Source organism: Musa acuminata, chromosome BXJ1-1 (genome assembly GCF_036884655.1).
Source record: "Musa acuminata AAA Group cultivar baxijiao chromosome BXJ1-1, Cavendish_Baxijiao_AAA, whole genome shotgun sequence".
Lineage (NCBI taxonomy): Eukaryota > Viridiplantae > Streptophyta > Magnoliopsida > Zingiberales > Musaceae > Musa > Musa acuminata.
The window spans coordinates 36,525,367-36,550,289 of NC_088327.1; the positions used below are offsets into that span (position 1 = coordinate 36,525,367).

A 24,923-nucleotide genomic window follows, 5' to 3' on the forward strand; every position below is an offset into this window, starting at 1 on the left:
TAACTAAGGACAGACAGGTCCAATGGATTGGATTCCCCTGTATCGTCTGGGGACTACAGCGTAGTGGCCTAGTACTTCCGTAGTCGATGAGTCAAGTGAATTATTACAGAGATAATAATTCACTGAGTTAGAAGGAGTTCTGACAGGTATGACTCACGGCCATCTCGATATTGGGCCTAGAGGGTCACACACATATGGTAGGTATTGCGATGAGTAGAGGTTCTAATATGAGATATCCGACGGAGCCCTTTGTCTTATTGGATGCAGATCCAATACCCACTAGGGGAGGACCCATTAGGGTTTGACAGGGGACCTCTATAAATAGGAGGGATTCAGAGCCTCATAGGCTAGAGCCTTTGCTTGCCTTTCCTATTCTCCTCTTCCTCTCCACCTCAGAGCAGGCCTGGAGTCTTGAGGAGCGTCGTCGCAACCCTGCTGTGTGGATCACCGCTAGAGAGGAGGACGCTTGACCTCCTTCACCCTCTCCTAAGGATCTGCAAGGAAACAGGGATATACGATCTCCCTAGGTAACACAATCTACTCTATACGCAGTTTTATGTTTCGCGGATTTTTGCGCACCAATCTTCGCACGACGACGAACATCTTTTTGGGAATCGGGGATTTTGTTTTCTTGTTCTTCCGCTGCACATGTGATGTCGCCCCTATGATTTCCCAACAATAAATACCCCTCTCATCCCTGGTTAAAGCACAAAAGCACAAAGAGTTTAAAAAGAAAGAAACACAGCAAAAATCTTGTGTGATCTCCTCTCCCTCTTTTAAGTGTTAGACTAGTTTGAGAGAGGAGTAAGTGAGTGCTTGTAAGGGTTGTCTCCTAAACCCGGTAAAAGAAGAAGAGGGGTGTAAAAGGTGATTGGCCTTCACCTATTGAAGGAAGGCCTCTAGTGGACGCCGGTGACCTTGTCGGAGGAGGAAGCCGAAAGTGGATGTAGGTCACGTTGACTGAACCACTATAAATACCTCTCTCATCCCTGGTTAAAGCACACAAGCACAAAGAGTTTAAAAAGAAAGAAACGCTGCTAAAATCTAATATGATCTCCTCTCGCTCTTCTAAGTATTAGACTAGTTTGAGAGAGGAGTAAGTGAGTGCTTGTAAGGGTTGTCTCCTAAACTTGGTAAAAGGAGAAGAGGGGTGTAAAAGGTGATTGGCCTTCGCCTATTAAAGGAAGGCCTCTAGTGGATGCTGGTGACCTCGTCGGAGGAGGAAGCCAAAAGTGGATGTAGGTCACGTTGAGCAAACAACTCTAAAACTGTCGTATTCTCTAGTTTGTATTTACTTATTGCTATTTACCTTACTACAAACCTCCATACGTGCTTTACTTCCTCATTACCTTTGCTGCACACCTTTACGAACACGCTTTCAAGTTCAACACCTCCGAGTTTGGTTTTTTATCGTACGAAAGATTTTCCAAAATCGACGTTTTTATTCGCTGCACTAATTCACCCCCTCTTAGTGCTCTCTTGATCCTGACACTTATTGCTCTTTCTCTTTTTACCGGGTTTAGTAGATAACCCTTACACCCTCACTCGCTCCTCTCTCAAACTATTCTAACATTTAGAACTTTGAGAGGAGTTTCACACAAGATTACAGTAGAGTTTCTTTCCTTTTTACTCTCAATACTTGTGTAAGTTAACCAGGGATGAGAGGGGTATTTATAGGCTTCAAGTTGATTCAAACTTGGAGCCTCAAAAGGTCTCATCCCAGGTTTTTTGGGTACAGGCGGTACCACTGTCGTTTCTGGGCGGTACTACCACCGTAGGATTTGATACTGGGCAGTACCACCACCGAACAGGCACAATACCACCGCTGGCAGCATTGCTGCCGGCAGTACCACTACCCAAGAATCCTAGGGTGCTGTTCCCCTGGCGATGCCACCGTCGACTAGGGTTTCAACACCCTAGTTGGGCCTTGAATCCGGCCCAAACTAGTCTAGCTTCGGGCTCAATTGGCCCCTAACAGAGTTGATGGGATTACCTACCAATATCAACTCTAATTATATGCTAACTACGATTCCTAAGACATATTCTAAGCAAGATAAGTCTGATTTCTTCCGACGAGCTTCCAACGATCTTCTGGCAAAATTCTGACGATCTCTCGGCAATACTCCGGCGGACTCCTGGCAAGTTCCTGGACTTCACGACAATCTTCTTGGTGAGTTCCGATAAGCTTCTTTGGCAAGCTCCTGGACTTCTCGATTGGTTCTGGCAAAACTTCTAACGAATGTTCGGACTTCCGATGAACTCTCGAACTCCCAATGAAATCGCGTTCTTTTCTCTAGGACTTCATTTTGCTTTATGCCTTGCTATCGTAGTTAATCCTACACACATAAAAACACACTTTGATCTGGATAATTATTACTAAGCGTGAATCATGTCGTCCGGCATGTCATTGGTCCATCGACGCTTCGTCCAATTCTTCGGCGCATCATCCTCTCTTGCAGCCTATTGCCCAATCGGTCATTTGACCTCCGCAACTCCGATATCCTTGGTGCAATATCCGCTCTTCTTGGCCCGATGCCCAAATCCATGGCCTGAAGCCTTCTATCGATATGTCGACCGATCCTTCGGCCTGACATCCAATCTTCTGATACATTTTCCTCCGACCCAACATGGTTCTTCCTGCTTTAATTGTCTCTCCCTGATCGAAGCATCCGGCGTCACTCAAAACATAGATTAAATCATAAACACATATCAATTGATTTCATCATCAAAATCTGAGATTCAACAATCTCCCCGTTTTTTATGATGATAATCAATCGATAACGGAGTTAACCTTAACTCCTAGAGTTTAAATAAACCCTCTCTATCAATATGCCATATTGATAGAACATTGAATTCGAGCTGAATTCAAGTCGTTGTAAATTTCATCATGAATATTTGTAACACATCATCATACATAACATGATCATACTTCCCCCCCTTTGTCATCAACAAAAAGGAGAAGTTCCAACTATCAAGTGAGATATAAGTTCAAATCATTACAAAAAAATATTAAGTTTTGTCATCATGCAATTTGTGAGCTAGAAAATTTAGCAAGTGTTACATCATGCAAGCTATCAAGTTTTAGATATGCAAGTTTTACAACATACAAGCTAGCAAATTTAAAGATGTGCAAGTTGGCATATTTGCTTTTCTTTACAATGTTCAAACTAGCAAGTTTTTGAAATGTACAAGATAGCATCTTTTTTGTATTTTCTTGAAATGTGTAACTTAGCAAAATTCACAAGATAGCATCATTCTTTCTTCTCTTTTGAGAAGTGCAAGTTAGCAATTTTCTCTTTAGAGATATGCATACTAGCAATTCTTTCTCATGCAAGAAAATTCTTTCTCATGCAAGAATGTAATTTGCAAGTTAGCAAACTTAGTAAGTTTTACATAATTTTGGAACATGCAAGATAGCAAATTTTATATATATGAAAATTGGTAAAATTTTTGCATCTTTTGAGATAAGCAAGCCTTTTGCTTCTTCTTGAAATGTGCAAGTTTCCAAATTTTGCATCTTAGGCTAGTAATTTTTCTCCCCCTTTGTCATTATCAAAAAGAAGGGGAAGAATACAGTTTTGTATCTCTTTTTCCCTTTACAATAATTTTCAAATCATGATAAAGGTAAAATATTCATTCTTATTTCAAAATGCCATAATTGAGATAAACCTTGAATTCAAATCAAAGCAATTTCAATTATGATTCACATCATATGTAATACATCACATACATCATCATAATAAAAAGCATAAGTATTACATGAATCATTCTAAATCATAAATATTTCATATCATGATGGTATCAATTTGTCAAATTACATCCTACCATGCATGATCATAACTTCTCATTTGTATGCATCAAAATAATATCAAGAGTATATTCATGCATAATTTCATATCATCATATGAAAAATATCAAAAGAATTTTGGTGATGAGATACACAAATAATGAAGACAAATTGTGAATATCAAGAGACACCATGATTCATTTTAACAAATCTCCTCTTAAATAAATATCGAAAAGAATTCTTAGGAGATCAAATGATATAATATTTTGATTATAAGAAATCTCAAGTTATAAATTTCAAAAAAATCAAGATAAAGCTCATTCAAATTCAAATCATCAAATCATCAAAATTATTTTTAAGAGATTCAAAATGACATAAACAACTTTATTAATCTCTTAGTGAAAAATCGATAAGATAGAGAAAAAGAAATTTTCAAGAAAAATACTTTTCTCTTTTTAGTTGTTTGAAATCATGTGATTTGTTTCATATAAGCATGCTCAAGTTTCTCATATGAAAACAATACATCATGGTTTAAAATTGAAAGAGTAAATCTCATAATAGAAATCATCAAGATCAATAAACTATAAATTACCCAAAAATCATCATTACTTCAAATCATCATGCATAATTTAAATATAAAATCATCAAGCATGAGTCTTACATTATTTCATATAAGCATGCCTTTTTTCATTTATGCTAAATCAAAACATGCATCATTTTTAAAACTGAAAATGCCACTTTCGATAATCCATAAATCACTAAAATCATCATGCATAATTTTGAAATATAAATTTATTAAGCATGATCATTATATATCACTACTTTGGGCATGACATCAAAACATGGTTTCAAGTTTTCAAGGTATGCACAATTTCATATTAAAGCCATCCAACAAAACTTGAAAAGCAATACAAAATCATCATAATACACATAATTGTTTATACCATACGAGAAATTAATCACTAGATTTAATTCTAACATTTTGTTCATTTATCATAAGACATGCCATTTTCATGATCATTTTCAAAATTACTAGAATGATAAGCATAATCCTAATTTTTTTAGCATTTTCATTATATTATTAAACATGTAATTTTAAAGAAAAATAATTAAACTAAATTAAAAATAACTCATTAAAAGCATCATGTAATTTCGAAATAAATGAAGGGAGTTTTGTTTTCCTTGTCGTCAAAAGCCGTTAAGGCATGTTTGCCACCTCGCCTTTGTTAATTTTCTCCTTGTCTTCGGAGGAGCTCAATTCGTCTTTTGGCAACTTCTTCTTGTGTTCATAGCAAGTAGTTCCATTTTTTTTGTTCTTTAATTTTTGTTTAATGAATTTTTTAAATTTTATAGTGATGAGTTCAAGTTCACCATCACTTGAACTTATGCTCGAGTGGTCTTCATGTGTTCTAAGTGCCAAATCATTCCTGTTCTTTGGAAGGTTGTTCTTGAGTTTTTCATATGCATTGCACATCATTTCACAAGTCATTAGAGACCTGATTAGTTCTTCGATCAAAAAAATATTTAAAATTTTTTTTCTTATATAGCAGTTATTTTCAAATCCCAAGTTTTAGAGAGTAATTGTAAAATCTTATTAATGAGTTCAAAATTAGAAAAGCATTTGCCAAGAGCTTTAAACTATTAACAACATCCGTAAAACGGGTGTACATGTCAATAATGGTTTCACTTAGTTTCATATAAAACAATTCGAAATCATGTATTAAAAGATTAATCTTCAAAACTTTTAATCTACTAGTGCCTTCGTGTATGGTTTCAAGAATGTGCCAAATATCGAAAGTCGTTTCGCACAAAGAAACCCGATTGAATTCGTTCTTATCTAAGGCACAAAATAGAGCATTCATAGCTCTAGCATTTAGAGAAAACATCTTCTTCTTCAAATCATTCCAATCATTCATTGGAAGAGAAGACCTTTGAAATATATTTTTGACCATATTCCATAAATTTAAATCAATCAAAAATAAGAAAACTCTCATTCGAGTTTTCTAATAAGTGTAGTCCGTCTCATTGAAAAATGGAGGATGAATGAGAGAAAGTCCCTCTTGAAAGCCGAAATGAGCCATTTCTCTTGGCTGTTAAACTAAATGAGAAATACGAGGCTTTGATACTAACTGTTAGGAACAAGTCGGCACTAAGAGGGGGGGGGTGTGAATTAGTGCAGCGGTAAATTACATCGGTTTCATAAAACTCTTTCGTACGTTAAAAATCGAACTCGGAAAGATAGCTCGAAATCTCGTTCATATATGAAGTGAATGCAATAGGCAAGTAAAGATTTAGTTTGTAGTAATGTAAATTGCTCAAATATAGAAATGCAAACCAGAGAAGAACACGCCAATTTTATAGGGGTTCGGTCGTCGTGACCTACATACACTCCACCGATTCCTCTTCCGTCAAAGCCACCGGCATCCACTATCGATCTTCCTTTATAGGCGAAGATCAACCTCCTTCTTACATCTCTTTCTCCTTTTACCGGGTTTAGAAAATAACCTTTACACCCCCACTCACTCCTCTCTTAAACTATTATAACACTCAATAATTGTGTAAGTTAACCAGGGATGAGAGGGGTATTTATAGGCTTCAAGTTGATTCAAACTTAGAGCCTAAAAAGGTCTCATCCCATGTTTCCTAGGTACTAGCTATACCACCATCGTTCTTGGGTGGTACTATCGCCATAGGATCTGGTACTAGGCAGTATCACCATCGAATAGGGGCGGTACCATCGCTAGCAGTATTACTGTCGGTGGTACCACTGCCCAGGAATCTTGGGGTGTTGTTCCCCAGGCGGTGCCACCGCCGGCCCTACCGGTGCCATCGTCGGTCAGGGTTTCAGCACCTTGGTTGGGCCTTGAATTTGGCCCAAACCAGTCCAACTTCAGGCCCAGTTGGCCCCTGATAGAGTTGATGGGATTATCTCCCAATCCTTACTCTAATTATGTGCTAACTACGATTTCTAAGATATATTCTAAGAAAGATAAGTCTGATTTCTTCCGGCGATCTTCCGGCGAACTTCTGACAATCTCTCGATAATATTCTAGCAGACTCCCGGCAAGCTCCTGGACTTCACGATGATCTTCTTGGTGAGTTTCGACAAGCTTCTTTGGCAAGCTCTTGGACTTCTTGGTTGGTTCTGGCAAAACTTCTGACGATCGTCCGGACTTCCGATGAACTCTCGAACTCCCAACGAAATCACGTTTTTTACTCTGGGACTTCATTTTACTTTATGTCTTGCTATCATAGTTAATCCTGCATACATAGAAACATACTTCGATCTAGACAATTATTACTAAGCATGAATGATGTCGCCCGGCATGTCATTGGTCTATCGATGCTTCGTTCAATTCTTCGGTGCATCGTCCTCTCTTGCGGCTATTAGAATCAAGAGCACTAAGAGGGGGGGGGGGGGGGGTGAATTAGTACAGCAAAAAACTTTCGACGATTAAAACTGCGTTCGTACGTTGAAATCCGATTCCGATGTAAAAGTCGTTTTGTGAAGATAATAACTTTGAAAGCTTACGAAAACGTATTTGAAGTAAAATAAGGAAGGCAGTTTGCAATTAAGATAGAAATCAGAATGTAAGCGCAAACTGAAATATGATGTTCGTACGATAAAACCGATTTCTGTCTTAATACTGATTCGGAAAATACTTAACTATGAAACACGTTCATAAATTAGCAGAAGACAGTAAGCTACTGAGGAGGTTTGCAGTAAAGATAAGATGCTCAAAGTAAATGCAAACCAAGATTTAGAGTTGTTCGGTCAATCTTGACCTACATCCACTTTTGGCTTCCTCCACCAACAAGGTCACTGACGTCCACTAGAGGCCTTCCTTTAATAGGTGAAGGCCAACCACCCTTTTACAGTTTCACTCCTTTTGACGGGCTTAGGAGACAACCCTTACAAACTTTTCTCTCCTCTCTTGAAAGATCACAACTTGGAAGAAAAGAGGGAGGAGAACTTCTAGACTTTACAACACTTTTGAGCTCTAAAATCACAGAGTAAGATCAAGCTTTTGGGTTGCCCTTTCATTGCTAAAAGGGTGGGGTATTTATAGGCCCCAAACAAGTTTGAATTCCGTGCTCAAAACTATCATCTCCCATCTGGCGGTTGCACCGCCTGGCAGAGCTCAGAGACTGAGCCTCTGGGCGATGCCACCTCCTATCAGGGGCGGTTGCACTGCTTGACAGAGCTCGGAGACTGAGCCTTTGGGCGGTACCACCGCCTGGCAGAGCTCGGAGACCGAGCTCAGGCGATTCCACCACTTGTCAAGGGCAGTTGCACCACCCAGTCTCGCTCCGAGACTGAGCCCAGGTGGTGCCATCGCCTAACCTGGGCAGTTGCACCGCCCAGCCTTCCTGGGAGACTATCTCCTGGGCGGTGCCACCGCTTGACAGGAATTCTGGTCTGAATGGGTTGATCCATTTGACCCAATTTGGGTCTGTCAAGGGCCCAATTGCCCTCAGATTAAGTTAATGAGATCACCTCCCATTCCTAACTTAATCTACATGCTAACTATTGTTGGGTCCAGCCCATATGTGGGCTTGGACAATTGGGCCTTTGGAGCCCAAATCAATAATTAAGAGAGATAGGGTTTGGTGAAGTGTGTGTGCAGTGCAGCGTGCAAGAGAGTGCACAGTGAACGTGTGCGGTGGCTTGCAGAGAAAAGAGGAGAGAGAAATAGATAGAGAAAGTAAGGTTTTTGAGTTTTCTGCTTGACGATCTGTGATCAAACTTTGTCAGTTTCGGCCCAAATTTTATGTAGAGAATCCTTGCAGCAAATTCTACAATCCTAATGGTGTTGATCTACAATTTATCCTCTCTAAGGTACTTTCCTGCGACATCCACTCTGTGAGACCTAGAATTCTCTTTTGAGGAGATTCATCCTAATGATATGCTAGAGCCAAGATCTATATTCTTGATGTTATACTGATCCTCTAGTTATTCTAGAGAAGATCTACTGTAAACCTATTATCATTATTATTGATAGTGGAAGTTTGAGGTGGACTACGGTCCCGTGGTTTTTCCCACATTGGGTTTTCCACGTTAAAAAGATTTGGTCTCACTGTGTGGTTGATTTTTGCTCTATTGTTTATGCTGTGCTGGTTGATATTTTCATTTGGATATCAAGTTGGTATTTTGATGAGGAACCCATTTTGATACACAAAGAGGGAAAAGAATATTCCGCTTTAACAGGTTTTTCCCAACAACTACGACATTTCTTAAGACATTTAGTACAACTTGCTTTGATGCGTCAATCGCTTCTTCCGGCGAACTTCCGGTGAACATCCGACGAACCTTTGGCGATGCTCCGACGGACTTCCGGCAAACTCCTGGACTCACGATGATCCACTTGGCGAGTTCCGACGAGCTTCTTTGGCAAGCTCCTGTACTTCTCGGATTTGTTCCCGTAGAACCTCCGATGACCGTTCGGACTTCCGTCGAACTCTCGAACTCCCAACGTGATCATAGTCTTCACTCTAGCGCAACTCCTGCTGCATGTCTTTCTTCCATCGTAGTTAATCCTGCACATATAAAAGAAACTTCGATTTAGACAATTAATCCTAAGCAATTAACCAAGTTGTCCGGCATGTCATTGATCCCTCAACGCTTCGTCCGATTCTTCAGCGTATCGTCCTCTCTTGTGGCCTATTGCCCAATCGGCCAGTTGACTCCGCAACTCCGATATCCTTGGCGTAATACCCACTCTTCTTGGCCCAATGCCCAAGTTCATAGCCCGAAGCCTTCTGTTGATATGTCGTCCGATCCACCGGCCCGACGTCCAATCTTCTGACATGTTCCTCCGACACAACATGATTTTTCCTGCTTTAATTGTCTCATTCTGATCGAAGCATCCTACGTTACTGAAAACGCAGATTAAAACATAAACACATATCAAGTGATTTCATCATCAAAATACGAGATTCAACAAGCTCCCCCTTTTTGATGATGACAACCACTTGATGACGGAGTTAAACTTAACTCCCCGAGTTTAAACAAACTCCCCCTATCAATATGCCATAGAACCTTGAATTCAAACTGAATTCAAGTCATTGCAATATTCATCATGAATACTTACAACACGTCATCATGAACTTATGCATAATATCATACTTCTCCCCCTTTGTCATCAACAAAAAGGAAAAGTCCAACTATTCTTATGTTTGGAATATAAGTTTAACTCATTGCATGAAAAACATAATATCAAGTTTTATCATCATGTAATTTTGAAGCTAGAAAATTTAGCAAGTGTTACATCATGCTTAGAACATTCAAGCTATCATGTTTTAGATATGCATGTTTTATAGCATACATGATAGCATTTTTGGTAATGTTCAAGATAGCAAGTTCTTCTCTTTTGAGAAGTGTAATTTTTGCTTTCTTCTTGAATTGTGCAATTTGCTTCTTTTAAGATAGCAACTTTTTGCTTCTCTTTAGATCACAAGCTAGCAATTCTAGCAAATTTTACATCATGCAATATAGCAAATTTTTGTGATGTTCAAGATGTCAAGTTCTTTTCCTTGCAATATGTAAGCTAGCAAATATTTGCTTCCTTTTGCAAAGTGCATGTTTCTAAATTTTGCAAGATGAGCTAGCAATATTTCTCCCCCTTTGTCAATGTCAAAAAGAAGGGAAGACCCTTTGCGTTAATTTCTAAATCATGACAAAGGTAAATATCAATCTTATCATTATATTTTCAAAACCATACATTTCATTTTTCATGCATGATATAAATAAATCAATCATCATTATGAGCATATCATACATGATATTGAAGCATTAAAATTTTTGAGCATTTATCAACATGTTGATCATGATATCAAACATTCATCATTTAAAGCATTCATGATACACATCATATACAATATATCATGTACATCATTACCATAAGTATTGCATGCATCATTACAAATTTATGAATATTTCATGCATTCATATCATCACATAAAGAATATCAAGAAGAATTAGTTGGGTGATGAAATAAATATTTCATGAATACAAGGAATTGCATAAAAGATCATATTATGAAAGATTTAAACATGTGAATACCAAAAGACATGATTTCTTTTTGAAAAACCTCCTCATAAATAATCGAAAGAAAATCTTAGGAGATCGATTAAACAAAAAATCTTGATTCATAATAAAAATTCATATATCGAATATTGAGAATGATTCAAAAAAAATATCACAAGTTATATTCAAGAGAAAAATCATCATTCATTTTGTCAACATTTCTTGGGTATGCATGATATCAAAACATGGTTTCAAATCTTCAACATATAACATGCATAAATTCAAAAATCGAAGGGAGAAGGGAAGAATTCAAAGGTACAAAGATTTCAATCATCTCATAAACAAATGAAAGATCAAGTCATGAATCGAAAATTCCATGAATCATTTCAACAAATCTCTTTTTAAATAATCGAGATGATCATCAAGGGAAATCTCATGTTATTCCAAGAAATCAAGATCATGATTTTGATAAAACTCATCTCAAATTCAAATCACCAAAATCATTTTTATGGTTCACAAAATTCATAACATAAGTAGATTCATGATTTCATTGATAATATATTTTTCCATTTTTAAGTATTTCATTTTAAGTGATTGATTTCATGTTAGCATGCTTTTTCATTTATGTTAAATAAAAATATGCATCAACGTTTAGGATCGAAAAATAAATTTTGTCATAAAACCATCAAGATCAATAAATCATAAAAATCAAGAGAATCCGAAAATGAAATTTAACACTTTCATGCATTCTGACATGGTTTTGCCATATGTTTTTCAAATACACTCATGAAAATAACACATGCTTATCATCATGTATAACTTAAAATCTCATGTATAAAATTGTTAATCATGGTATCAAAATGTTTAATATTACATCATTATGCATTTCTTCAAACATGATTTTATTTAATCAAAATCGAGAAACAACAATGGAAAACAGCATGATACACATTATTACTTCTTAACCACATATAGCATGATTTCATATTTTTCAATCAAAATTATTTTATTTGTTTATCATAAAATATGTATTTTTCATGATTATTTTCAAAATTACGAGCATAATCATATTCTTGTATTTTTATTTTTTTTTTAAATATAATTTTCAAGAAAAATAATTATTCTAAAAAAGAAAATGCATCATGGAAAACATCAAGTAATTTCAAAATAAATTAAGGGGGTTTTGATTACCTCATCGTTGATTGCGTTTAAGGCATAGTTTGCCACCTCGCCTTTGTTGATTTTCTCCTCATCTTCGGAGGAACTCGATTCATCCCACTTTGTGTTCTTCTTGCGATTAAAGCAAGTAGGTTCATTCTTTTTAAGTTTATTTTTGTTCTTCAATTCTCGTTTCATTAATTTTTTAAATTTCTTAGTGAGTAGTTCTTGTTCACCATCACTTAAGCTTATGCTCAAGTGGTCTTCAAATGTTCTCTGTCCCAAATCCTTCCTGTTCTTTGGAAGGTGATTTTGTTCATCATGTTCATTATGTGCATTGTGAACCATTTCATATGTCATCAATGAACCGATAAGTTCTTCAAGTGAAAAAATATTTAAATCTTTTGTTTCTTGTATTGCCGTTACTTTTGACTCCCAAGCTTTAGAAAGTGATCGTAAAACTTTACTAACAAGGTCAAAATTCGAGAAACATTTGCCAAGAGCTTTTAAACCATTGACGACATCCATAAAATGGGTGTACATGTCAACAATGGTTTCGCTCGGCTTCATTCGAAAAAGCTCGAAATCATGCATTAAAAAGTTGATTTTTGAATCTTTTAACTCTAGAAGTGCCTTCGAGTGTGATTTCAAGAGTGTGTCATATGTCGAAAACCGTTTCGCACATAGAAATCCGATTGAACTCATTTTTGTCCAAAGCGCAAAATAAGGCATTCATAGCCTTTGCGTTTAAAGAAAAATACTTCTTCTCCAAAACCGACCATTCATTTATCGGTTTAAAGGGAAGTTGAAAATCGTTTTCAATAATATTCCATAAATCCAAATTTATAGAAATCAAGAAAACTCTCATTTGAGTTTTCCAATAAGTGTAGTCCAATCCGTTAAACAACGGTGAACGAACAACCGATAAGCCCTCTTGAAAGCCATGAAGAGCCATTTCTCTCGGGTGTAAATCTGAAATGAGAAATATTAGGCTATGATACCAATTGTTAAGATCAATAGCACTAAGAGGGGGGCGAGGGTGAATTAGTGCAGCGGAAAACTTTCGACGATTAAAACTACGTTCGTACGTTAAAATCCGATTCCGACGTAAAAGTCATTTCGTGCAGATAATAACTTTGAAAGCTTACGGAAACATATTTGAAGTAAAGTAAGGAAGGTAGTTTGCAGTTAAGATAGAAATCAGAATGTAAGAGCAAACTGAAATATGATGTTCGTACGATAAAACCGATTTTCGTCTTAACGCCGATTCGGAAAATACTTAACAATAAAACATGTTCGTAAATGAGCAGAAGGCAGTAAGCTACTGAGGAGGTTTGTAGTAAAGATAAGATGCTCAAAGTAAATGCAAACCGAGATTTAGAGTGGTTCGGTCAATCTTGACCTACATCCACTTTTGGCTTCCTCTACCAATGAGGTCACCGACGTCCACTAGAGGCCTTCCTTCAATATGCGAAGGCCAACCACCTTTTTACAGTTTCACTCCTTTTGACGGGCTTAGGAGACAACCCTTACAAATTTTTCTCTCATCTCTTGAAAGATCAAAACTTGGAAGAAAAGAGGGAGGAGAACTTCTAGACTTTACAACACTTTTGAGCTCTAAAATCACAGAGTAAGATCAAGCTTTCGGTGCTTTTGGGTTGCCCTTTCATTGCTGAAAGGGTGGGGTATTTATAGGCCCCAAACCAGTTTGAATTCCGAGCTCAAAACTGTCATCTCCCGAAATTCCGAGGTCTGGTGGTTGCACCGCCTGGCAGAGCTCGGAGACTGAGCCTCTGGGCGGTGCCACCTCCTGTCAAGGGCGGTTGCACCGCATGGCAAAGCTCGGAGACTCAGCCTCTGGGCAGTGCCACTGCCTAACAAGGGCAGTTGCACCGCTTGGCAGAGCTCGGAGACCGAGCTAAGGCGGTTCCACCACTTGTCAAGGGCGGTTGCACCGCCTAGTCTCACTCGGAGACTAAGCCCAAGCGGTGCCACCGCCTAACTGGGGCGGTTGCACTGCCCAGTCTCACTTGGAGACTGAGCCCAAGCAGTGCCACCGCCTAACCTGGGCGGTTGCACCACCCAACTTTCCTGGGAGACCATCTCCTGGGCGGTGCCACCGCTTGGCAGGAATTCTAGTCTGAATGGGTTGATCCATTCAGCCCAATTTGGGTCTGTCAAGGGCCCAATTACCCTCAAATTAAGTTAATGGGATCACCTCCCATTCCTAACTTAATCTACATGCTAACTACGACATTTCTTAAGACATTTACTACAACTTGCTCCGGTGCGTCAATCGCTTCATCCGGCGAGATTCCGGCGAACATCCGATGAACCTTCGGCGATGCTCCGACAGACTTCCGGCAAACTCCTAAACTTGCGATGATCCACTTGGCGAGTTCCGACAAGCTTCTTTGGCAAGCTCCTTAGTGCAATGTCCGCTCTTCTTGGCCCAATGCTCAAATTCATGGCCCGAAGCCTTCTGTCGATATGTTGACCGATCCTCCGGCTCGACGTCCAATCTTCTAACACGTTTTCCTTTGGCCCAACATGATTCTTCTTGCTTTAATTATCTCTCCCTGATCGAAGCATCCTGCATCACTCAAAACACAGATTAAATCATAAACACTTATCAATTGGTTTCATCATCAAAATTCGAGATTCAACAAAGTGAAGTGAGCGACTAAGTAATGAAAGTAAGCAGTAAGGAAAGAACACACTAGATTTATAGTGGTTTAGTCGTTATGACCTACGTCCACTTCTGATTCCTCCTTCGTCAAGGTCACTGGCATCCACTAATCGTCTTCCTTCAATAGGTGAAGCCAACCATCTTCTTACAAAACTTTTTCCTTTTCATAGGTTTAGGAGACCGCCCTTACAAGCCTCATAACTCTTCTTGAATGATTACATAGCTAAAGAAAGAGAAGGAGGACTCTTAGTAATTTTACAACCCTTTTAAACCCCAAAATTTAAAGATTCTTTCACACTTTTTTACTACTTTGTTACCTTTTCATGCAGAAAGGAGTGGGGTATTTATAGGCTCCAAAGGTTTCATAATTAGAGTCAAAAAGTGTCTCATCTCGGATTTCCGAGGTACTGGTGGTACCACCGCCATTATTAGGTGGTACTACCGCATGACAATCTGACACTAGGTGATACCACTACCTAATCTGACTGTACTATCGCTTGACAGAGCTTCGGAGATTGGACTTTGGTGGTCCCACTGCTTGACAAGGCGATACCACCACTTGGCAACATTAATTACCGGTGGTACCCCCGCCTGACCACTTGGGAGGCTGAGCCTCAGGCAGTTCCACTGCCCACCCTAAGCAGTGCCACCACCTGGCATGGCTCCAAGTGGCCGAGTGGGCCTTCCATCCAACCTAACTCAGCCTTGTTTTGAACACAATTGGCCCCTAATTAAGTTAATGAACTCAATTTTAAAAACTTCCATCCGGACAACTAGATTTGGGTCGGAGTTAATGAACTCAACCCTGTCTATCTGTCTATTTATAAATTTTAAAAACAATAGTAGAATCAAACGTTGGACCGGAGTCAAAGATTGAATATCGGGTTGGAAGAATCGGAGTATGTGCCGAGAACGAATGTTACAGGAGTCAACATGCCGGAGGATCGGGCGATACGTCAAATATCTAAACGATGTGCCGGAAAGTTCGCTAGAAGCTCACGAGAGTTCATCGAAAATGCGTCGGAAGTTTTGCCAGGAGTTAACTGGATGGAAGGCCCTAATAGAATGACTTTGAGAATTGATAGATAGACAGATAGAGATAAGAATTTTAAAAAAGGTTAAATCTAAATCAGTACTTTTTACCTCAAATTGAGTTTTTTAAATAAATGTTAACTGGAAGAGGATCTTAATATCTGAAGAGGCATATATCCTGCAATAGAATTCATAATAATAAATACAACATGCTAATAATTATTGTTTTTAATCTTGTATTTTAATAATAATGTGACTTGTACATGCAACCGTGAAAGATTGACCAACTCTTCTGGGAAATCTGTCGCACATGAATGGATGCATTGAAACACAATCAATAAAATCTGTTGCTCTATTTCCTTGCAACAGCATTCAACTAAGACAAAAGGCAGCTTTGATTTACATATAGCTCATCTGAAATCAGCTAAAGATTTCCACAACAGAAGAAAATAAATCAAAATTCTAAGCAGAAATCATAACTTTTGAAATGAAATTTTCTAATGGAAGAAACTTTTACGAGGCATGAAATTTTACGAAATCTTGTCACTTTACGAAGCCATGAAATTTTAGGAAGCTATGAAATTTTGTCACTTCCATGCTTTCCTTCCCTGGAACTGCTTGCCTGACCGCCTTTGCCGCTGTTTTTTCTCCTGCCTAGAGCGAGCTACTTTTGCTCTTTTGGCAGAAAGAGGCATCTTCTTTTTATGTTCCTTTTGGCGATTGCTTAGACCACCCATCTGTCAACAAATCGCAGATAAGCAATCAGTCTATTAATTCCAAAACAAGGTGCCTGGTTAATGTAGACACTGAGAAGAGAATGACTAATGAAGGGGAAGGAAAAGCAAAAGGAGGCAGAGAGGAAGCTTTGATTTGCAGCAGGGAGATGGGGGGTGGCAGGCGATCCTTTCCATTGTGTTAAAATTTTGCAGACTGCCAACCAACATAGGAAAAGCAAAAGGAGGCAGAGAAGAACAGGATCTACATTCCACTTGGGGGATAATTAAAGAAGATTATCACCTTACTTGAAATGCAGATCAGAAGTGTACCAGATGCTCTGAAGACTAAAGCGCAGGATGTTAAAATAACAGCTTTTGAAAAAGCAAACCAAAAGTACTGAAGGAAACCAATTGCGAGCTTTAAAGGAACATAGGCAAGATGTGTATCATAAATTATAGGAATGTCACTATATTTTAATCTGCACTAAAAACAAAAAATTGTCACGTAACATGTCGTAAATCCAATACAGGCTAACCTTTTTTTGTTTCACAGCAGTTCTGGCCTGATACTTTCCTCTATCCTCCCTCCCAGCTCTTACTAGGGCCAGTCGTTCCTCCTTGCTAAGCTTTCTTTTAATGTGGACCTAAAGAACAATAGTTCGTTGATGATAAAGAGAATTAGTTCAACTTAGAACAACTCACAAGCTTATGACATAAAATCATAATTTAAAGGAAAGGAAATGTAATCCAAAGTAAGAATAGCTACCAGTACATTAAAAAAAAAAGCTAGCAGTACATCAACATCTAGCTATTCATCATGTACTTTTAAAAATACTCATACAAGCTCTCGTCCAGATATGCTTCCATCCAGAGATCAAAAGCATGGACCAGTGATCTCAAAAGAATCAATGCCTTGAACAACATATACAACACCAGAAATTTGCATTACAGAATGATAATATATGTGAGAGCTAAAATCGGATCAATTGGTACATTATTAAATGAGTTCATCAATTTTACATATAGTTGGAACATTACAAAAGGAGTTTATCAACCTTACATAGTCACAGAATTACCAAATAGGGAAAAGAAAAAGAAAAACATTCATACCAAGAGAAAGGATGAGAGCTCACCTCTAGCATAGCAGGATCCACTGGCTTTATACTTTATTGCTCAGAAGAGGGAATTTTGAAAAATGAGACTTTCGAGTCTATACCCTTTCTCAAAAGACCTTGCTGAGCCATAACCAGCTTTGCTTCTTTCTTTGCCTATGAGATTCAAAAGAGAAAAAAGGCAAAGCTTATAAGATGCCTACATAGTGAGTGAATTTTGGTGATTAAAAATGTAATCAAGAATATAAGATCCATTATTTCATCGAACATTAAAAAATAATCAGAACACTAAAGAAGTTGAAGATCCAAATTTCTCAGAAACACTAGCTTATGCAGATGTTACTATAACTTCATATCAGATAACATGAGCGTACGAGTAACAAAGTTCAATGAACAGTGTCAGAATTTTACTGAATCTATTTCACATAATTAAGATGAAAAGGAGCACTAAGTTTCCGGTGAACACACCTTCAACTCTTTTATACGTTGAAAATCTTCATTAGAAAGAATTCCATCTGTTTCATCTGATGCTTTCTGTGACATCTTGGCCATTGTTAGTCTTTTAAGGGTGCGAAGACTTGATTCTGAAGTATTCAGTTGTCCAACATAATCCGCAAACTTCCTCTTCTTTGATTTGGCCTTCTCTTTTTCCTTTATTTCATCGTTGTCATCACAAGCGCATTCATGATTACTGAGGTCATCATCATTGCAGATGTCATTAGAAGACTTTTTCCTTGATGCATCTAGCTCACTGGAGATATCCATATTATCATCACTAAGATCCACATCTTCTTTAGTATCACTATCATATTCATCATAGGCAGCATTCTCATCAATATCATCATGAAGATCATCACCATCATCTTCCTCCCCATCAATGTTATCACTGTTACCTAAATCTTCTTCATTTTTTTCATCTGAAACCTCATCATCCTCTTCTTCATCTTCCAAAGAATCATCCTCTTTCTCTGTCTCAGAATCACTGTTATACTCATCATCCAAATCTGATGCAGAAGCCTCAGCATCAGAACTGTCAGTCATCGAGTTATCAACGTGTTCCAGCAACTCTATGTCAGGCACATCAGTAGCTATACTAACTTCTCCATATGCTTTTGGCCTTGCTTTGGGATTGACCGGACGGCCACGGTCCTTTTTGACCAATAAAGAAGGGCATATCTGAAAACAAATAAAGCTCAGAATAACAATCACAAGCTATACGTCTGAAACAAAAATTGTTAGACTGAAATACATATTCCAACCTCTCTGAATAAAGTTATCAAGGAGCGAGCTGCTGAAGAAACTGCCTTCTCATGTGATTTTTTGTATAAGACCAAGTCTTGAAGCAGATCTTCATTCATTAACTGTAAACAACCAAAATGTGACAGTTAGACAACTAGTTCTTGTAGACATTTACAAGCTTTTACAGGTACATATCTATTTCAAGTGGTGCACTATCCTTCTCAAATAATTTTATTATTTCTCAAATTGAAGCAAAAAAAATAAAAAAAAAACAAGATTACAGTTAATTAATATGAAGATGGGTAAAATTTTGAAAAACAAAAAACATAATTATTAAGATAATTGCATCTAGAATTTGAGTAAGTAAACATTCAACGGACCCAAATCCACATTGAGTACTTTTTTGTGACAATGTATAGACGAAAAAAAATTAGAATTCCATAACAAGTATAGTTCTTTCACAGATTCAACTTCCTAGAAAATCTGAAGGCACGTTATAAAAGTTCATCATACTGTCAACATCTTGTATCTCAGATGGAGTCTGGCTAAACTGCTAATGTGATGAGATCATGCTAAAGTGATAAGATGATATATTAAGTAGGCATGAACCATGGAATTGTGATGCATCTCATACAAGATGATGCAAAGAATAAACCTGTCGCAAACAAACTTGAACAAATAATTGACTAAATGTAAAGCAATACCAAAGGCATCCTGATACAGATCTCCCTCACAACATTCAGCCCAACAGCAATGGCCTGACAAGACAAATAAGAAAGTCCATGATCAACAGTTCAACTATTAACAGATGAACATGACAAAGTAATATCATTTTCAGCAGTACCTCTGTGCGAGAACGATCATGCACAAATTGATTCACAATTTGTTTAAATAAGGGTTCAACCGCATCAGGAGGTACTATTCAAATAAAAACAGCTTCGATGTGTTCTTCTATCTGAAGAACAGAACTGGGAACAGCATGCCTTGACTATGAACGCTTAGAAAATCTACAGTAAAAAAAGCACAACCATATCATGGCAGGCCTGGACAGCTGCAGCAAGCAAATCGGTGATATCACGTTGATGAGGCTAAAAAAAAATAAATACAAATAAGTATGGTTTCAAGTTAAAATACATATAAGCAAAAAAATCCTTGTTTACCTGAACATATTTTTGAAGAAACGGATAAAAATTTAACGAGATCAGACGGTGCAATCCAACAGTTCTGGCTATTACTTTAACATCTTCATCCTATCCTGCAACACAAAGTAACAACAATAGTCGACAAAAGAAAATTTCATATATCAACCAATAAATAACACATGTAGTCTAACATAGAAGAGAAATTTCATTATAAATTACTGTTATCAGCTTAGTGTACAGTGTGAACCAATCTACCAAAACATTGAAATGACATTGACTATAGCCTTTCAATATAATAAATAAAATTCACCCATTCAAAACATTCTGAATAGAGTAAAGAGCCACATATAACTCTTTATAATACATCCCTATCTTAATCACATGTAGATTCAAGTATTCAGGCCAATTTTCTAAAACATTAATGATCTCAATGGAACTGCATATCTTAAGCATGGTCTGTAGTACCGAACTGTACCGCCCAATATGGGCAGTACGTACCGGTCCAACAGGTTGTCGGTACGCGGACCACCTGTTACCGGTTCGAGTGCACTGTAGCACTATAACAGTGCACTGTAGCAGTGCTACAGTACTCGGCACACCTGAGTGTACCGCTCAGTATACCATACCGTACCGGTACCGAGCCCAGGTCGAAACACCGGTCCGGTATGGTATTACGAACCTTGATCTTAAGAACTTAATCACTAACAGGAAATTGAAGATAATGAACAATATAGAAAATCCTTCTTTTAATTAACAAGAACTTGCAGGCTAACAAAGCCACCACCAGACTTGCTATATAGATCAGCAAACATCATCCATATGTCCAGACAAAGCCAGCAAGATATATTTCAAAGCAAGGATTGAAATACCATATCATATCGGTGTTTCGAGGTTGGTTCGGTATAGTACGGTATGGCATACCAAGCGGTACACCTAATTTAGGTGTAATGGAGTTTAGGATAACACAAATATGAGAAAAAAATAGTTTGAGATAGTTTAAGAGAGTGAAAATAAAATGGAGTGAAATAGGAGAGAAGAAGGGTTTAAAAACATGAGAAAGGGTCGAAATCGACCATTACCGAGCTGTGCCGGGCGGTAACGGACAATCCGCATACCGATAACCTGTCGGACTAGTACGTACCGCCCGTACCGAGCGGTACCATTCAAATTGTATACCTTGCTTCAAAGCAACATAAGCATGGCTAGCAAATTATGAAAACACCTGGTAGGGACATTATGAACAAAGTCAACCAAACATGAAGCATGAAAATAAGTGCATAATCTGTCATACGGAAGTGTATCAAGATTTTTTTTCCTTTTCTTGAATTTTTATTCAAGAGGAAGTGGATAGAATTTGGATAATAACTGGGGCATTGTGACAAAATTCACAGTTTCTTGAGCACACACAGATGAAAGATGGATGTCACATATAGGGTTCATGAACTAAAAAGTACTAAATGATAATGACTAGAACTAAAGGACTTGCAGGATTTGAATAAACCAACCATAGCTAATTCCAAATTCACAGGTAGGATCCTTATTGTTTCATGCATAAAAGCTGCATGAAAAAAATCTTATCCTACATAAGAAACATGATCCACCATAAGTAAATAACAGGAAATGCTCTTTTCGTCAAATGTGCCTGCAGAAAATGTGACACTAAAAATATTCCATTGTAGGTTCTTAGAAGTTAGAATATATGGTTCCATAAAGAAAATGTTTTATTGTACCTTAAAAACAATCAGGAACTAAAACTTCATTAGTCTTAGAAACAACATAGTGAAAGTGTGCAAGAGAGCTGTCACATGCATGTTGGTAGCTGCAATGTGTGGAACTCACAAAGAGACATTTTCATACTAAAACCTGTTGCTAGATACATGCCACAGAAACAAGGTATTGCATCAGGACCCAACTGATTTTTTTTTGACCAATTGTGCATATCCAAAAAAAGCCTGATGAAATCAGTAAAAAATTAAGATCATAATGCAATAAGTATCAGTAAGATCTTAGTACCTAATCAAATGCAAGGTCCTTGGCCAGTCTATAAATTATAATATGTGATACAACTTATTATCCTATTTTGTAATCTTGATAAAATCAGCTCTGCGAAATCATAGAGTCAAGATGTATCCTGGACATAACTGTTAGTGAAATTGGATAATAACTGGGGCATTGTGATGAAATTCATAATTTCTTGAGCACACACAGATGAAAGATGGATGTCACATACAGGGTTCATGAACTAAAAAGTACTAAATGACAGTAACTAGAACTAAAGGACTCGCATTCACAGGATTTGAAGTGTATATTTTAAGTGTATATTGGTATCTAAGAAACATGTAAAAAATAATCTGCTACCCATTAAGAAATATATAGCTTTCCAAGCCACAACAATAGTTATATTGGTCCATAAAAGTCCCATAAGAGTTGAGCACAACACTCCAAAGAACTCTGTACAAGGCTGTGTCATAGTTGTATCATCAGAACACTCAAACAGTAGGTTCTTTATTGGCACTCTAGAAAAAAAGGAAAACTACAATCCAACAGACAAAATTTTCAGTTTCACAATAACTGCTATCATGATCATGATCAAATTCAAGAGATCAAGGTTTTATTCAAGTGTACAAATGACTGATATTGTTGGAATCTTCACAATAAGGTAATAGATGGATCACAAAATAACATCTATGATAGGTCATAGAAAGTGTTTTTTTAGTTCATCAGGATGGACATGTCAGTACAATACATGCCGATCAGCACGGTCTAAACATATAGCTGGAACAAGCCTTGTGCTTGATTGTGTGTTCAAGGACATCCTTGGTATAAAACCAAACACCATGCTAGTATTATACTAGCATGACATAGTTCGACAATCATCAACCACTGCTGGCAAACTTGAAATATTATCATACATCATCAAATGGTGAAACTAATTGCCATCTGAACAATCATCGTCAAATATTATACCACAGCAGAACAAATTGCCTCTGAACTTCATAGTCTTTGTTATGCTAGGACTATGATGTTCAAATCAAATAACATTTTTCTCAAAATGAGAAGATTATTTCACGAGAAAATTAATGATTGATAATTTGATCATCCACAATAAATCACAATGTATTGACCACAAAAAAGGTCAGATCTGCACCAAGAAATGATCAAGTACTCATCAAACATAGATAGTTTTAATTGCTTATGTTAGATAATTCACCAAACATTATTTATATATTTTCATGATGAATAGGTTAATTATGATGAATCATGATTTATATACATCTACCTATTCTAACATTAAATAAATACCAAATTTTGTCACATTAAATAGTAAACATTATACATTGATACATGCCCATATCCATCATATCAATATCTTGCACTTGTATCCATGACTTCATAACCAACCAACCAACCAAACGAGCATTCATTATAATAAAGAATTAAGCCTTCATAATAGTAATAAAAACAAGAAGAATGATGAAATTACTTGAATAACACCAAGAGGTCCTCCGGAAGTTCAATTGCAAGATCAACCTGAAAAAGGGTCGATGCAGTTACAAAAATACAAGTTGTTGACTTAATATGTAGACTTATTATGGGAAAAGATTAAACCTTTGCAGTAATTGTATATATCCATGGTGATAATGGTCCAAAGCATAAATCAATCAATACACATGCTGCTTTTGCCTGAAGATTGAAAAATAAATGCTTACTTAGAAAGCCAAAAAGTAAGTTGTCTATTCATAATTAAACTTGGTATGAAACCAACAAACACGAGATGATAAGAATGAAGACAGATAGCCCGCACAAGCATTAAGAAGATGACAATGACATTATTATTATCTGCAACAACAGATTAATATGAATTGTTGAGACTTTTGATAAGAATACAAATGCATGTAACGTATATCACCCAGATGCATCACTGCTGAACCTGAGAGAGAACATGCTGGACAGAAGGATGTTTCCACAAAGAAAAACTTTCATCAACTTGATTTAGGAGGCTAATTGGAGGAAGACGTGCCATCAAATGAAAGGAAATCAGAATCCATCCAAATTAATTAATATATAAACTAGTAAAAGGTGTTAAAAGTTTTAACTTAAAACAGAGACCTTTCACCTGGAAGCAGTGCTTGTATAAGTGGTAATAGGGACCAAAAATTTGAATTACTGTTAGCCAATTTGCAGAACAGGAGAGGCTATCTATTCATTATAAAAGAATGTAAACACTCGACAATTTAGTTACAGAAGCAGACTCCTGGTGGCTAAAAGTTATTCCAATAGGAAAAAAACAGGATAATTAGTTTAAAAAACATTATAGGGTAGGTGATCATTTAGAACATACTTGTGAAGCAAATCCAAATAAGACATGAGGACTGCCTTCTTCCGCTGCAGATATATCCAAGACATTCAAATAAGAAGCATCCCAATAATCTTCAGTTCATTTGAATTCTTCCCCAAACAAGCTCAAGTAATCAGTAGGTTGCATGTGCCTGGTTACTTCAGTTTTAACAATTTCATCAAATATTGATGACAGACCCAACTATTCAAGTACAAAATTGTCAAATCAGGTTGTAAATTGATTTGATAAGAAACCATATCCATTCACATAATATGCATGAAAAAATAATTTAATTAACATTAGTTTCTTCATAAACTTATTGTGGAATCCTCTAAACTAAGAAAGAACACTTTTGAACGCGTGGAAAGCCAAAAAGCAAAAGAATTTCTATTATGTAATATGGAACACATCATCTATAATTATTTCAATGTTTGACACAAAATATTACAGAACAAAATGCAAAGAAGAAACAGAAGAACATCTGTAACTAACAATGTGGAGACTTGTCCTTGTAAATGGCAGTCCAAATCCTTTGAGAAATGGACCTGCATAGCCATCGTGTCTCTCACAATTCAATTGGAGATTCATATATGTCATTGTAGCTGCCAATAAAAAGTTAAAAAAAAAAATTAACCATCAAGTTTTAGTTCACATAGTCAAATAGAGTGGAGTAGTTTATCTC

General features: G+C 37.1%; 1 pseudogene; it reads right to left on the minus strand.

Moving 5' to 3' along the window:
• Nucleotides 1-16,016: 16,016 nt before the first annotated feature.
• On the minus strand, nt 16,017-24,212 carry LOC135678301 (uncharacterized; annotated as a pseudogene).
• Nucleotides 24,213-24,923: the final 711 nt, after the last annotated feature.